The sequence below is a fragment of the Trachemys scripta genome, chromosome 2 (assembly GCF_013100865.1).
Source record: "Trachemys scripta elegans isolate TJP31775 chromosome 2, CAS_Tse_1.0, whole genome shotgun sequence".
In the NCBI taxonomy this organism is placed as follows: Eukaryota; Metazoa; Chordata; order Testudines; family Emydidae; genus Trachemys; species Trachemys scripta.
The window spans coordinates 56,506,816-56,522,605 of record NC_048299.1 but is presented as its reverse complement, the minus strand read 5'-3'; the positions used below and the strand labels follow the sequence as shown (position 1 = coordinate 56,522,605).

At 43.1% G+C, this 15,790-nt stretch overlaps 1 protein-coding gene across 1 annotated transcript in view; it reads right to left on the bottom strand.

Annotated features, from left to right (window-relative positions):
* Positions 1 to 2,500, bottom strand: part of LOC117872288 (ATP-binding cassette sub-family B member 5-like) — a 66,796-nt gene extending 64,296 nt beyond the window's left edge. The window contains exon 1 of the mRNA XM_034760591.1: positions 2,311 to 2,500. The gene's annotated coding sequence lies outside the window, so the exon portion shown is untranslated. The remainder of the gene's footprint in view (positions 1 to 2,310) is intronic.
* Between the last annotated feature and the right edge of the window lie 13,290 nt (positions 2,501 to 15,790).

Here is a 15,790-nt window from a genome sequence, read left to right as displayed (position 1 = left end):
AGAGGAGCCTCATGAGGCTGTCCATCCCATTTCCCTTGTGATCATTTCTTACATTAGCATTTGACCCTGTTCACAACACCAAGGCCAAATTAACTCTCACAATCCCACAGCAGGTTCCCTACATCAGGTGAAGCTGTATTCCAAGGCATAAAAATGTGATTACCTCCCCTCCCCCTACGGTTGGGCTCCAACATTTCCCTGAGAGCTCAGCTCTTCATCTCTGCTGGTGCTTCAACACCAACCCCCTTCAGCTACCCGCCATCTTGTGGCATCAGTCTTTTATCCCCTGCTGACTCCTGTGCAGCTTGATAGCTCACCACAGGATGCTCTTGCAGCCAGCTTCACCTTGAGAAGAGACACACATGTGACAGGTTTTGAAAGAGTCACCAACTTCTTCACTGTGCCATGAGAGTAGCTATAGAAACTTAGGCCCAGATCCTCAAAAAATATTCAGGCTCCTAACTTCCATTGAAATCAGTAGAAGCTGAGTGTTTAAATGCCTTGGAGGATTTGGGCCTTACTGCAGTTGGCAACTTTGGCAGCTTTCCTTGCCTTCAGCTTTCCCCTACTGTGAGGGCACATGTACCGTTTCTTTGAAATTGCAGCAGGAAGCAAGGCAGGAAAGGGCTGGGGAAGGTTCTAATCACAGTGGGAGACAGAACGACTTCAAGGACAGTGTTGTTTGTATTTCTAATATAGTTCCTCGCTCATTGTAAGAAGAAAGTGACTCTTCCTGCAATTCTTAATCATGTTCACATGATGCTGCCCTCACCCATTTGCAGGCCAATCAGAAACAAGGTAGGGGGCAGGTCTTGGAGCTCTGTTTTTGATCCTACTTCCCCTCAGCAACTGAAGCAGCTCTCATGGAATTGTGGGCCCTAAACACAGTTGGGGAAGGATTTCTGCCCTTGTGATATTCCATCAGGGATGTTAGCAGACTTGGCAATCTCAGGGCTTCTTTCTGCCAGAACCCAGCTTGCAAATAAGCTTAGGTTGTCCCAGAACACATGAGGTTTGAAGACAGCAAACAGCAGTAACACTATCACACCCACAGATTCCAACAAGGATTTCAATAGGAATCGGGGGAAAGAAGGAGGAAGTTATTTTCTATTAAGCCATTGGGAAGTCAGCTTCAGACTTGCTGCTACCCACCAATCCCCCAGGCCCTTGGCAATCTGTTATCACTGAAATGCCAAAGCACAGGCAGGATGCAGCTTTATTATGGTGACAATTCAATGCAGTCAGTAAAGTTCCAGAGTAATAAGGCTGGCAAAAGGGAAGAGATGGACAATTTTATTTGTGAATATTTCTCTAAGGAGAAAATAAAACAAAGATTAGGAAGTGGTGATGGATACAACTCAAAGCCTCCAGTCCACTCCCCCAATACTTCAAGCCATTAGCTAGACAATATTATTTTCTTCCTAATGCTTGTGCTTGAGGCAGAAAAGTTATGATTCACGGGCAGCTCTCATGGAGATTGCTAGGAATCAGCTACCATTTGGAGTACGTTGGTATTAGAAGCCCCCAGCACCTCATGTAGGCATGAAGGTCAGTGGCACTGAGCTTAGCCAGTGGGATTCACTGAGGCTCAAACAGTTCTCATAGGTATTGAATCATACATTAGCACTTCCCTCAGCCCAGAGCTGTGCAAAGCAGAGTATTGATTGACAATTTTTTGGTGTTAATGACATCTCTGTAGACAGACGTGGATTTTTTTAATAGAAATTATTCTTTCCTCATAGTTGTTTGACTAACACTTTATGTTAATATATAGGTTGTTCAAAATTGATCCACTTCGACTCTGTCTTCATTTCTTTACTATTCGTTATTTGAGATATGCGATTGGTCACTTAAGCCGCATAGTATCATATCTGGTCTCTGGCCAGATGACAAACTTTACAGCCAGGCACTATTCTGGTTTGAATAGTGAAGACTCTTGTTTGCATGTGCACAAGAACAGTCACCATTGCTACAGATGGTCAAAAAAAAAAAAACATTTGAAAATTAAAAATAGTAAAAAACCAAAGTGAAGCTTCGTGAAAATGTCTTCCAACCAGCTACACACTAACACTGAGGAATGACTGAACAGCCACTCATTTTCACCAATGTTCACAGAAAAGTGAGCAAAAAGGGATGTGGCTAATTCCCAAAGCTATTAATATTTAGTGAAAGTTCTCAAAAAACATTTACCCCGCATTTGCCTAGCTCTAATTGACACCATAGTTCATTAACATGCAGCTTAAAGATTTGCTAACCTGCTGCAGACTTTGCCTCTGCATGAGAAAATGACGGAGAGTGTGAATAATTTACCTTCTTTAGTCATGCTGAGCAATCTCTATCTTCTTCTCTTCCTCCCCCAGAGAAGAGTTGATGACTCAGGGGTGGGATTTTCTTTATTTCTGTGGAAGGAGATCACCCTCCTCTTCTAGAGTACTGCATCCAGATGGGGCTCTGCTTCTTAGACACAGCTGACAAGTGCATTTAGCTGCTCCTCCTCCCTAGGCAGAAGCTAATAGAAGAGAGGATGCGGTCACATCTAAGGTCCAGTCCCACAGGCAATCTTTCTCCTATGCTCCTGATCTGCACCCCGATCCCCCCATGGGAGATTGACTCACACAGACATTTCCCAGTAGTCTGTATTTATAGGTTTTCAAAATTTATAGGTGTTTCTGGTGTGTGATTTCATTTTCTAACTTATATGCTTTCGTGTAGTCTGGTTTAAAGAAATACGGTCATGCTGAAATTATATATTAATGCAAGTGTTAGGAGATCTGTTTTTTTTATAGAAACAGCTAAGATTATTGAAAGTGAAAGTTTTTTAAAAGTCTAATTTACTTTTTTACCATTTATGTCTTCTGCTTACTTTCCCCTCACCCCCCTTATATTGGGACAATGAAAGCAAACCAGTAGCTGTTCATTTCAATTTCTAATCTTTTTAACTTTTTACTTGTTTGCATATAACTACAGGATGCTGCAATATTTGGATTGTAAACTCTGGAGGGGATAATTATTGCTGAGAACAAGCTACTGCCATTGTCATTAACATACTACTAAGGGTAGCATAAAATGCCCTCCTTTACCTGTAAAGGGTTAAGAAGCTCAAATAACCTGGTTGGCACCTGACCAAAAGGACCAATGAGGGGAGAAGATACTTTCAAATTTGTGGGGGAAGGTTTTTGTTTTGTGCTCTCCTTGTGTGATCTCTCCGGGACAGCTAGGAACCAGGGCAGGGAAAATACATCTCTTAAAGCCAGACCTGAATTAAGCATCTAAGATTACAAATTGTAAGTAACACTGCTCTACAGCCAAAATGCTTCTGAAATAAATGTAGTCAAACTTTACTAATTCTGGGTCACTGAGAACGAAAATGATGCTTAAAATTGTTGATTGGCTCTAGTTTTCAAGATATGCTATTGGGTCAGTATATACGACCCTTGACTTGGGAATGGCGGAGGATAAGTGAGTTATAAAGGGAAGGGATCTCAATTTAAACCAGAAATGACTAAAATTCATCTTTGACTGGATCTATGAATAAATCTATGACTGGGTTTGGACAGTACTTGCTTTTTAGGCAAAACAATGAATGATGCAATCTGAAGCTGGTATTGCGTCATACATGATATGAATTGCATCATGTTATTCCTAGAAGTCATGGATGATGCAATCATAACGAAGCTTACATCACTTTGCTGAACAAATTGCCCTATATCAGCTCTAGAAATCATACAGTGTCGTGCTCTCTTATTTGTCAGTGTTTGATTTTGCAAAGGGACACATTTCTGTTTAGCCAAAGTGAGCAGAGATGCCTTGTACTTGTGTGAACAGTGCAGATAACTTCTGCTATGTTTGTGGTGAAGTGACTTTTTTGCATCACAAAAGCGCAGTATAACCACTATGGTTAAGAAAGCCTATCACCTTTATTTTGGCTGCAAAATTGGAGATCAGGACAATAGGTGGGCCCCTTGTGCAACAAATCTTTGCCAGTGGTTGAACAGGAAAAGGAAATCTATGCCTTTTGCAGTGCCAATGATTTAGGGAGAGCCAACAGATCATACCAGCAATTGTTACTTCTGCATGGTGCCTCCAGTTGGGAAAGGTGTGTCAAAGAAGAAAAAGTGGACTGTGCATTATCCAAACATTCCATCAGCTATACGCCCAGTACCCCACGGAGAACGACTGCCGGTTCCTGATGCACCAGAATCATTCTCACTTGAGTCAGACGAGGAAGAGGAAGAGGATGAAACTTCTGGTCCTGAACCATCAATGTCACAGGACCCACATTTTCTCCGATCCTCCTCCTCTGAACCACACCTCATAACACAAGGTGAACTGAATGCCCTTGTCAGGGATTTGGAACTACCCAAGAGTAAGGCAGAGCTGTTGGGCTCCAGACTACAGCAGTGGAATCTCCTGGCAGGTGATGTTAGGGTTTCCATGTTCCGTGACCGTCAAAAGGATCTTGTCCCATTCTTCTTCATGGAAGGTGATCTTGTAGCCTGCAACAACATCGATGGTGTGATGGCAGCCCTCAACATCGTTCACGATCCAGATGAGTGGAGACTGTTCAATGATTCATCGAAGACGAGTCTTAAAGCTGTTTTACTGCATAATGGCAATGTTTTGCCATCAATTCCAGTTGGTCATGCAGTCCATATGAAGGAAACCTATGCCAACATGAAACAACTTTTGGGGTGCATAAACTATGACCAACATCAGTGGCAGCTTTGTGGCGATTTGAAGGTTGTTGCTCTCTTGCTTGGTCTGCAGACTGGATACACAAAGTACTGCTGTTTTCTCTGCAAATGGGATAGTCGTGCAAGAGATTCCCACTACATCAAGAAAGATTGGCCACTCTGACAGTCATTGGAGCCTGGGAGGAAAAATGTTCAGCATCCACCACTTGTTGAATCAAGGAAGATTTTGTTACCACCCTTACACATCAAGCTGGGTCTGAAGAAGAACTTTGTCAAGGCCATTGACAAAACACAAGCAGCTTTCAAGTACCTCCTTGGAAAATTTCCAAGGTTAAGTGAAGCTAAGATAAAGGAAGGTGTCTTTGTTGGTCCTCAGATTCATGAACTTCTTCAAGATGATGCATTTGACCATGCACTGCGTGGCAAGGAAAAGACGGCATAGAAAGCCTTCCAGTTAGTGGCAATAAATTTTCTCGGAAACAACAAGGCAGACAACTACAGGTTGTTGGTGGAAAACCTCCTCAAGGCATACAAAAGCCTTGGTTGCAACATGTCACTAAAGATAAATTTTTTGCACTCTCATCTAGATTTTTTCCCACCGAACTGCAGAGCAGTGAACGACGAGCACGGCGAGCGATTTCACCAGGCCATTGCAACAATGGAGAAACGCTATCAGGGCAAATGGAGCCCATCAATCCTTGCAGACTATTGCTGGACAGTGACAAGAGATGCTCCATTTAATGAATACAAGAGACAAGCCAAGAAGTGCCGAGTAGACTCTGAATAGGACTAAACTATGTACAGAATAGTTTTTTGCCTTTTGTTTCATAATACATTTGATTTATATAACCCTTTTGCTGATTTTTAAAGTGTTACATAAACAGGACAGGTGAAATATTATCATGTAAAGCAACCATAAACACATGTAAAGACCTAGGTTTACAATTTATGATTAAAACTCTACTATCTACACAATATACATAGACATAAAATGTAAAAACTTAAATATCTTAGAAACAGTAGCCAATCAGTTGTTTTAATTGCCATACTTGAATTCAGCACATCAAAATACATAATAAATAGCACATTTTATCTCTGAAGCGGACGACTTCTCAAAAATTGTAGACCAGTATAATAGGAAGGAAATGCATTAGATTATCTTTTGTTTTAGCTTGTGAATTTTCCCTAGGCTAAGAGGGAGGTTTATTCCTGTTTTTTTGTTTTTTTTTTTGTTTGTTTTTTGTAACTTTAAAGTTTGGCCTAAAGGGGAATCCTCTGTGTTTTGAATCTGATTACCCTGTAAAATTACTTCCATCGTGATTTTACAGAGGTGCTTCTTTTACTTTTTCTTTATAATAAAGTTCTGCTTTTAAGAACCTGATTGGTTTTTAGTGTCCTAAAAAGCCCAAGGGGCTGGTCTGTGCTCACCTTGTTTGCTCTCAAGCCTCCCCAGGAAAGGGGGTGAAGCGGCTTGGGGGGATATTTTGGGGAAACAGGAACTCCAAGTGGTCCGTTTTCTAAATCTTTGTCTAACTCACTTGGTGGTGGCAGCGATACCGTTCCAAGGACAAGGAAGAATTTGTGCCTTGGGGAAGTTTTTAACCTAAGCTGGTAGAGATAATCTTAGGGGATCTTTCATGCGGGTCCCCACATCTGTACCCTAGAGTTCAGAGTGGGGAGGGAACCCTGACATGGTGGCAGAGCGTTGAGATCCTTTTGAACCAGAAGCACAAACCTCAGGATATTAAAAGGACTTCTTTTTCTTTCTTTCTTTTGGCTGCTTGGAAAGCAAGGATGTTTTTTTTAAAGGACACTTTTTTTTTAAGCTGAGAGCAGCTGGAGTTTTTGTTTTCTTTGCCTGAAGGCAGAGGAGTTAAGTTACAGCAAGGGAATTCACAATCTGTTTTTTCTTTCTTTCTTTCTAGCTCTTGAGTTAGGCTAGGCAAAGTGCAGGAAGGCTAGGATGACAGAAAGTGATGTCCAGAAAAAACTAGAATTAGCCAGATTTGAAGCTGAACAGAGACGGAAAGAACATGAAAGACAGATGGCCTTAAAGTGTTTGGATTTGGAAGCGGAGGCAGAGGCAAAACGCTTGGAGACAGAAATGGAGGCAAAACGCTTGGAGGCAGAGGCAAAATGCTTTGATAGGGAGTTACAGCTGAAGTGCTTAGATCTGGAAAGGGCTAAGATGGGTCTACCGAATAACCCTAACAATCCTTCCCCCAAAATCCACAAATGGGAGTGACTATGTCCACAGTATGATGAATCCAGTGATATTGCTGAATACTTCATCACCTTTGAGAGACTGTGCACACTCCATGCAATTCCTGAAGATCACAAGATCACGTTGGTAGCAAAATTGACTGGAAGAGCTCTGGACATATTCAACAAGATGCCTATTGAGGATGCTTCTGACTATGGTAAATTTAAGGATTTGGTTTTGAAACAATTTCAAATTACCCCTGAAACTTACAGAGTAAAATTTAGAGCCCTTAAGAGGGGGCCTGAACTAAGTAATGTGGCTTATGTAAACCAGATGAAAGATCTGTTAGATAAATGGGTCAAAGGAAGGGGTGTAACTAGCTCTGAAGGGATGTGTGATTTGGTTATACAGGAGCAGTTCCTGACTATGACCAATGATGATATGAAACAGTATTTATGGAATAAGAAAATGGACTCAGCAGAAAGTCTTGCTTCTTATGCTGATCAATACAAGCAGTCCCAGACTGTCAGAGAGGCGGGGCAAATCGTAACAAAACAGGTGGAGGTAGCAGAGACAAACAACCCTGGTCGCAGTTTGGGCGGATACTAGAAGGGACACCCTGAGACCACACCATACCACCGGGGGCAGCCCAAAGCCCCAACTACACCCCAAAGAAAGCCCCAGACACCTTATCATCCCACCACACCATTCTCCAGCAACCCACCTCGCCCCAGTGACCAGTCAGTTGGGCAATGTTTTAAATGTAACTAGCTGGGGCATGTAAAGGCCAACTACCCCAAGAACCCCAACAGATTATGGTTCATTGCACTGGGGTCACACCAAAGATCCTCAGGCCCAGATGCCTCCCAGATACCCTCAAAGTGAAGGGAAACTATGAGTGTGGGTGGGAAGAACGTTATCGCGTGGAGGGACACTGGAGCACAGGTCTCAGCCAAACAGGAAGCAGATGAAAGCATCCAGGGAGCTTGGATGGCAGCACGGAGCAACCCACCACCTCTCAGCTCTTCTAATTGATCCCGGTTTGTTGTAGAAAGAGGACTTTTATACACGGACCTCTTTCTGGTGGGCACCAGGAGAACTGGCATCCTCAAAGACACTTGGTAGTTCCAACTAAGTACCGGGTAAAGCTCTTGAGCTTAGCCCACGATCATCCTAGTGGCCATGCTGGGGTGAACAGGACCAAAGACCGTTTGGGGAAGTCATTCCACTGGGAGGGAATGGGCAGGGACGTTTCTACTTATTTCTGGTCTTGTGCGGTGTGCCAAAGAGTGGCAAAACCCCAAGACCAGGTCAAAGCTCCTCTCCAGCCACTCCCCATCATTGAGGTTCCCTTTCAGCGAGTAGCTGTGGATATTCTGGGTCCTTTTCTGAAAAAGACACCCAGAGGAAAGCAGTACATACTGACTTTCATGGATTTTGCTACCCGATGGCCGGAAGCAGTAGCTCTAAGCAACACCAGGGCTAAAAGTGTGTGCCAGGCATAAACAGACATTTTTGCCAGGGTAGGTTGGCCCTCTGACATCCTTACAGATTCAAGAACTAATTTCCTGGCAGGGACCATGAAAAGCCTGTGGGAAACTCATGGGTTGAACCATTTGGTTGCCACCCCTTACCACCATCAAACAACTGGCCTGGTAGAGAAGTTTAACGGAACTTTGGGGGCCATGATACGTAAATTCCTAAATGAGCACTCCAATGATTGGGACCTAGTGTTGCAGCAATTGCTTGTTGCCTACAGGGCTATACCACATCCCAGTATAGGGTTTTCACCATTTGAACTTGTGTATGGCCATGAGGTTAAGGGGCCATTACAGATGGTGAAGCAGCAATGGGAGGGGTTTACGTCTTCTCCAGGAACTAACATTCTGGACTTTGTAAACAACCTACAAAACACCCTCCGAACCTCTTTAGCCTTTGCTACAGAAAACCGAAAAGATGCTCAGGAAGAGCAAAAAGCCTGGTATGATAAACATGCCAGACAGCGTTCCTTAAAAGTAGGGGACCAGGTCATGGTCTTGAAGGTGCTCCAGGCCCATAAGATGGAAGCATTGTGGGAAGGGCCATTCACGGTCCAAGAGCACCTGGGAGCTGTTAACTATCTCATAGCATCCCCCACCTCAAACCTAAAGCCTAAGGTGTACCATGTTAATTCTCTAAAGCCCTTTTATTCCAGAGAATTAAAGGTTTGTCAGTTTACAGCCCAGGGAGAAGATGATGCTGAGTGGCCTGAAGGTGTCTATTATGAAGGAAAAAGTGATAGTGGCGTGGAAGAGGTGAACCTCTTCATGACCCTTGGATGTATGGAGCTGTGCACTAGCTTCACGCCGATGTTCTCAGCCACCCCAGGATGAACCGAATGGGCATACCACTCCATTGACACAAGTAATGCTCGCCCAATTAGAGCCCAACCTTACCAGGTGTCTCCTCAAGCCAAAACTGCTATAGAAAAGGAGATCCAGGACTTGCTACAGATGGGTGTAATCCGCCCCTTTAACAGTGCATGGGCACTAGAACTAGTGGTTCTAGTTCCCAAACTAGATGGGGAGATACGCTTTTGCGTGGACTACCATAAGCTAAATGCTGTAACTCACCCAGAAAACTATCTAATGCCACGCACAGATGAGCTATTGGAGAAACTGGGACATGCCCAGGTCATCTCTACCTTAGACTTAACCAAGAGATACTGGCAGGTACTGCTGGATGAATCCGCCAAGGAAAAGTCAGCCTTCATCACCCTTGTAGGACTGTATGAATTTAATGTGCTCCCTTTTGGGCTGCGAAATGCACCCATCACTTTCCAAAAACTTGTAGATAGTCTCCTAGCGGGATTGGGACAATCTGCAGTCACCTACCTTGATGATGTGGCCATCTTTTCTGATTCATGGGAAGAACTCTTGGAGCATCTGCAAAAAGTTATTGAGCGAACAAGGAAGGCAGGACTAACTGTTAAGGCTAAAAAGTGTCAGGCCTAAACAGAGTGACTTACCTTGGATACCAGGTGGGTCAAGGAACTATCAACCCCCTACAGGCCAAAGTGAATGCTATCCAAAAGTGGCCTGTCCCAAAGTCAAAGAAACAGGTCCAATCCTTCTTAGGGTTGGCCAGATATTACAGGTGATTTGTACCGCACTACAGCCAAATCGCCGCCCCACTGACAGACCTAACCAAAAAGAAACAGCCAAATGCAGTTCAGTGGACTGAAGAGTGACTGAAGGCCTTTAACCAGCTTAAAGCAACATTCATGTCTGACCCTGTGCTAAGGGCCCCAGACTTTGACAAACCTTTCCTACTAAGCACAGATGCGTCCAAGTGTGGTGTGGGAGCAGTTTTAATGCAGGAAGGACTGGATCAAGAATTCCATCCAGTCATGTTTCTCAGCAAAAAACTGTCTGAGAGGGAAAGCCACTGGTCAATCAGCAAAAAGGAATGTTACACCATTGTATACGCTCTGAAAAAGCTATGCCCATACGTTTGGGGATGGCGTTTCCACCTGCAAACCGACCATGCTGCGCTGAAGTGGTTTCATACTGTCAAGAATAATAACAAAAAACTTTTTCTGTGGAGTTTAGCTCTCCAAGATTTTGATTTTGAAATACAATGTATTTCAGGGGCTTCTAACAAAGTGACTGATGCACTCTCCCATGAAAGTTTCCCAGAATCAACTGGTTAAAATCGTCCTTGAAATGTGGAAAATATTGTTCGTTTTTATATAATCAGTAGTATATCTAGAGGTGCATGTGTCTTATTAATTGTGTTTTTGTTTTGTGCTCTTTTTGTGTGATCTCTCCGGGACAGCAAGGAATCAGGGCAGGGAAAATACATCTCTTAAAGCCAGACCTGAACTAAGCATCTAAGATTACATATTGTAAGTAATGGGAAGGAAATGCGTTAGATTATCTTTTGTTTTAGCTTGTGAATTTTCCCTTGACTAAGAGGGAGGCTTATTCCTGTTTTTTTGGGTTTTTTTTTTTTTGTAACTTTAAAGTTTGGCCTAGAGGGGAATCCTCTGTGTTTTGAATCTGATTACCCTGTAAAATTACTTCCATCGTGATTTTACAGAGGTGCTTCTTTTACTTTTTCTTTATAATAAAATTCTGTTTTTAAGAACCTGATTGGTTCTTAAAAACCCAAGGGGCTGGTCTGTGCTCACCTTGTTCGCTCTCAAGCCTCCCCAGGAAAGGGGGTGAAGGGACTTGGGGGGGATATTTTGGGGAAACAGGAACTCCAAGTGGTCCTTTTCCTAAATCTTTGTCTCACTCACTTGGTGGCGGCAGCAGTACCCATCCAAGGACAAGGAAGAATTTGTGCCTTGGGGTAGTTTATAACCTAAGCTGGTAGAGATAAACTTAGGGGATCTTTCATATGGGTCCCCACATCTGTACCCTAGAGTTCAGAGTGGGGAGGGAACCCTGACAGCCATTCTGCTAAAATTAGACTTTATATAAGAAATAAACCCCTCAAAAGCCAAGATCTGGGGCTGACATTTCCCTGAAATACTCAGTTACAGATTGGACACTACATGTGCATGAAGTTGATCCCATGAATTTGCCAATATGTTAGTTAGATTTTTAAAGTTGAAATTCAAACAAACTAGACTGGCCAATTTGGTAAGTGTTCTAGCCAATATTGGAATGGAATCTAGTTAGGATAGCTCTTTTTTTATTGAGTTCAGGGAGTGTTATCTTAATCATTTTAACCTTAGGTCAGGTCAACTTTTACCTTGGACAGTAAAGAAATGTCTTAAATCAGGACACTTAGTGCTCTGAACCAATTAACAGTTGATTAATCAATTGATACAACAAATCTTCTAGGCATGTACTGAACACAAAAATAAAGTTTTGCAAGCAAATGTCAGACTCGGACTGATGTGCAGCAATTATAACGTAACACACTACAAGTCATCAAATGTATTACATTACATGTATGATCGATCCTCAGTTCCTTAGTACATCTAATACATTTGCAATACTTTTCTAAGGAGTAAGGAGAACTGACTTACGGTGGTCCTATCTTAAAGGCTATTGTAAGCGTGTGGTCCCTGCCATTTGAATGGTTTTGTATGAAAGGGACAAGTTTAGAAAATATCAAAAGCAAATTGCTTAAAGTGATTGTTTTAAGTCTCTTGGGTAAATTTGCCTGGGCTTACAAAGGGAAGCATGCTCCTAGCATTAGTTAAAGTCCAAAATGTGGCTACTTGAGGCCTCACTAAAGAGTGTAGGCTGTGTAAGATATCCTACAGTAAGTGATATTCAAGTACAGAAAGCAATACAATCTCCAAAATGAAATCTCACTACTTCTTCTTAGTCTTGCAACACTAGAGGAAGGAGAGCTGCTCAGTCTGAGAGTCTGATTGCTAGAGCCCTGTGAAGTTATTTTTTGTAATTTTTCATTTTATCTGTTGGGAATTTCTTTTCTATTTTGCATTCTCCCTCACAGCTGGAGGTCCTGTTGGGTGCCAGAAGGGTAGGGGTTGGGGATGGGGTGTCAGGGTTTACAGAACAAGCCCTTCCCATACTCACCCTACAGCTGTGGCTTCTGCAGTTCCTGTCCTGTGAGTCTGGGCCCAGCTCTGGACATTGCAACTCGGTGCATGGAGGTGTAAGGGTGACTGGGCCAAACCTGAGTGATGAGGCCAAGCAGACAGGGTTATAGCAACACCCCGAGTGGTGAGCATGTCCCCACCCCACAAGACGGGACCTGCAAGAGCCACAGCTGCAGGGATTTTTGTTTTATGTCCTTTGTTTTATTTGTGTTATGTTGTATTTTTGAACAACATGGGGCTCTAAAATAGCATTTCTGGATTCAACAACTCGTCTAGTCTGTAACCCTGGATGAAGGGCAAGGCCATCCAAAGGGGTCCAGCAAAATTCTGAAGTCTACATGGTGGCCACAAGTTTATATAGCCTGTTTCAGGGCCTGAGCGAAGGCCTCCTCTTATTTTCTATTGGGCTCTGTTCAATTAGATTTCACATTTCAGCAGCCTTAGTTTTTCTGTTGCTTCTGTCAATACCCAGTAGATGGCATCAGTGTACAAGTTTCTTTGAGGCTTCACAGAATTTTTTTTAAGGTGGGTCCATTTCAGTATTAGCCCAGACTATTTAGAATTTCCCCCCTTTAAAGCAATTTCTTTTAGTATTCCAAAGTTCTGCCCCAGTTAAATGCTTTCAGCTTTCTGCATTCTTTTTCCTTCTTGTGCTATATAATTCCCATCCCTTCTAGAGTGCAACCATCACTTACAAAGAAATCAAAAATCCCTTCTGGTTCCTCTAAATCTAACTGGATGCACTAGAGAAGCTAAAACTCTCGACCTTCCTGAGTGGGATCACTTAGTTGTCTAACCCAGATAATGTTTAGTTACATGGTAACACTTTTATCAGACGTTTGAAAGCCTGCTTTAAAGAAAGAAATCTTTCCAGAGAAGTGATCTAAAAGGAGCAAAATTTGGACTCATTCTGATTGCTGATAGAAAGAAATTACATAGCTTAGCACCCACTCTCCCTGGCTCCACCAATGCAGCAGTGGCTATGTTTGATCGTTTGTAGCAATTTTTTATTCACTTACATTATCTTATGACTAAGAAGGTAATAAGGGGGAAAAAGTAATTGACATTTCTACAATTGACATATGTCCCTTTAACTGCTTTGAACAGCTGTTGAAAAATGGAAGCTGTTTTTATGAAGGAGAAAAACTCCAGGATTCCTGTAATAAAACAGAGCTTTGTTTGGGTGGTTTGGAGAATCCTGTGCGACATGGAAAAATATGGGTAACTAGGTCTGGAACTAAGGTGGATATGGTCCTATTTCCCTCTCCTGTTCTCTGTCCATTTCACTAGTGCACTCCCCCTTTGCAGATCAGTCTCCCACTTAGGTGCCAAGTAATAAAATAATTCACATCTAATCCTATCCATAAGGAATGAGGGCAGATTCTCCACCCCATTTCACTCCCTTTGTGCCACTCAGGTGTTAAAAAGAGAGGAAACCTCCCCTAAATTCCTCTCTGATACCCTAGTATAGTGCATAGCTCCTATGGGCCATACAGAGGTGTGGTAACTGTAAACATGGGTACACATGGTATGTCTATGTTGCATTTTAAAACCTGTGGCAGAGAGCCTCAGAGCCCAGGTCTACAGACTCAGGCTTTCAGTATGGTGCTAGAAACAACTGTGTAGACATTATGGCTTGGGCTGGAGCTTGGGCTCTGAAGCCCACCCCTCATCCTTGAGCTTCAGTGCACAGAACATGGCCAGATCCTTCTTGCATGGAGCTCCTTCTGGCCCCTGGGTCTGACCTGGCTCCTGCAGCAAGGTGCTCTCATAGAGGCAGACCCATTTTACATGCCCCTCTTGCCTGCATTCAGTGCACACAATTAGGTGTAGGGACCCTCTTCTTCCCTTTCTACAGCTGCAGCAACCAATTCTTTCTAGTTGCTATAGCTTCTGCTGTGGCTGCCTGGGCACTTCCAAAAATGGGAACTGGCACCCCTAAAGTCACTGTAAGTCCCCCACATGTTGATTTGGGAGGGTGGACACCTCACGGTCAAGGAACGGGTTTGTGCCTGGCTGCTCAGTCACCCCTTACTGACTGTAGAGGGTTTCAGATCCCACTTCTGGAACCAGTGACAGTGGGGCTGCCCTAGGGCATCCCCTTTCTGGTAGACCTGTTGGTACACTCAGCACCTGCTCAGGTTCTTCCAGTTAGTGACCCAGAGACTGATTACTTCAAACAAAATGTCCCCTTCTTGGGGTCTTGTTTATGAACTTTTTTTTTTTTTTTTAAGTTACAGAATCCAAACCATTGGATTCTCTCAGTCCATACAAGACTCCTGGTAGCTCTCCTTCTCTGTTCGGAAGACCCAGTTGTCCTCTTGGAGCTGGGTTAAACTCTGAACAGTCAGCTATTCTCCCCCCTCAAGAACAAAAGTCCCTCAGCCCTTCTTGTGGAGCTGGGTTGTATTTCAAGCCATCTGCAGGGACTCAGCCAGCTTCTCCAGCCCAAGTGAGTTTCTTTACCTTGAGACTTGGAAGGTTCAGCAGTCAGAAATTTTCCTGCTGGTGTCTCCCTTGCTAGGATGAAGGGGGCAGAATATATGCTGGTCCTCTTTCAAAAGCTCATCCCAATTGGCTGGAAGTGAAGGGAGCCTTTCCCTACCTACTTTGCAAGGCTCTTCTGGCCCTAGGCCCTTAAAGTAGTAGTAATGAGTTTATCCCTAAAATAAAACTTATTCCTGGAACTGCATCTCTTCACCAATAGCTCCTGTTTCCTAGGTCTTTGCATCCATAAGACCTCCAAAAATCTTAGAACAGGGGTGGACTGACCCCAGGTCCTATCAGTCTTACGAGGATGAGCTACCCTGTTACATTAGCCTTCACACTCTATATGGCCTTGGAATACCAGAGATTCCCAAAGAGATAGGAAAAACGGATTTAATGGTTTGTCCTTACTCCTCTTCTTGGGTTAGCTGATTTCATTAAGTGTTTAAACCAACCAATAAACATGGGGGGAGGGAAGGGGAAGAAGGGGAGATTCTAGCCAACTTTCTCCAAAACAGAGGAATTGCAAGAACATAAACTGCTTGTGATATATTAGTTTCACCTAAAAAGATAGACTCTAGCTCAACAGAAATAATTTTTGGGAGGTCTATAGACTGTTTTATACAGGATGTCACAATAAATGATCACAGTGTTCCCCTCCGACCTTGGAATCAGTGAATCTATAGTGAAAAATAGAGCCTGCATCTTTAAGACAGTAAGTTCAGCTCCTTCCTATAGAAGTTTTCAGACAGCTTGCACTTATGTCTTGCTACTCTGTAGGGATTATTCCCAAGGTTGTATTCTACTTTAAGTTGTTAAATACTATTATTTGACAGACTGCTA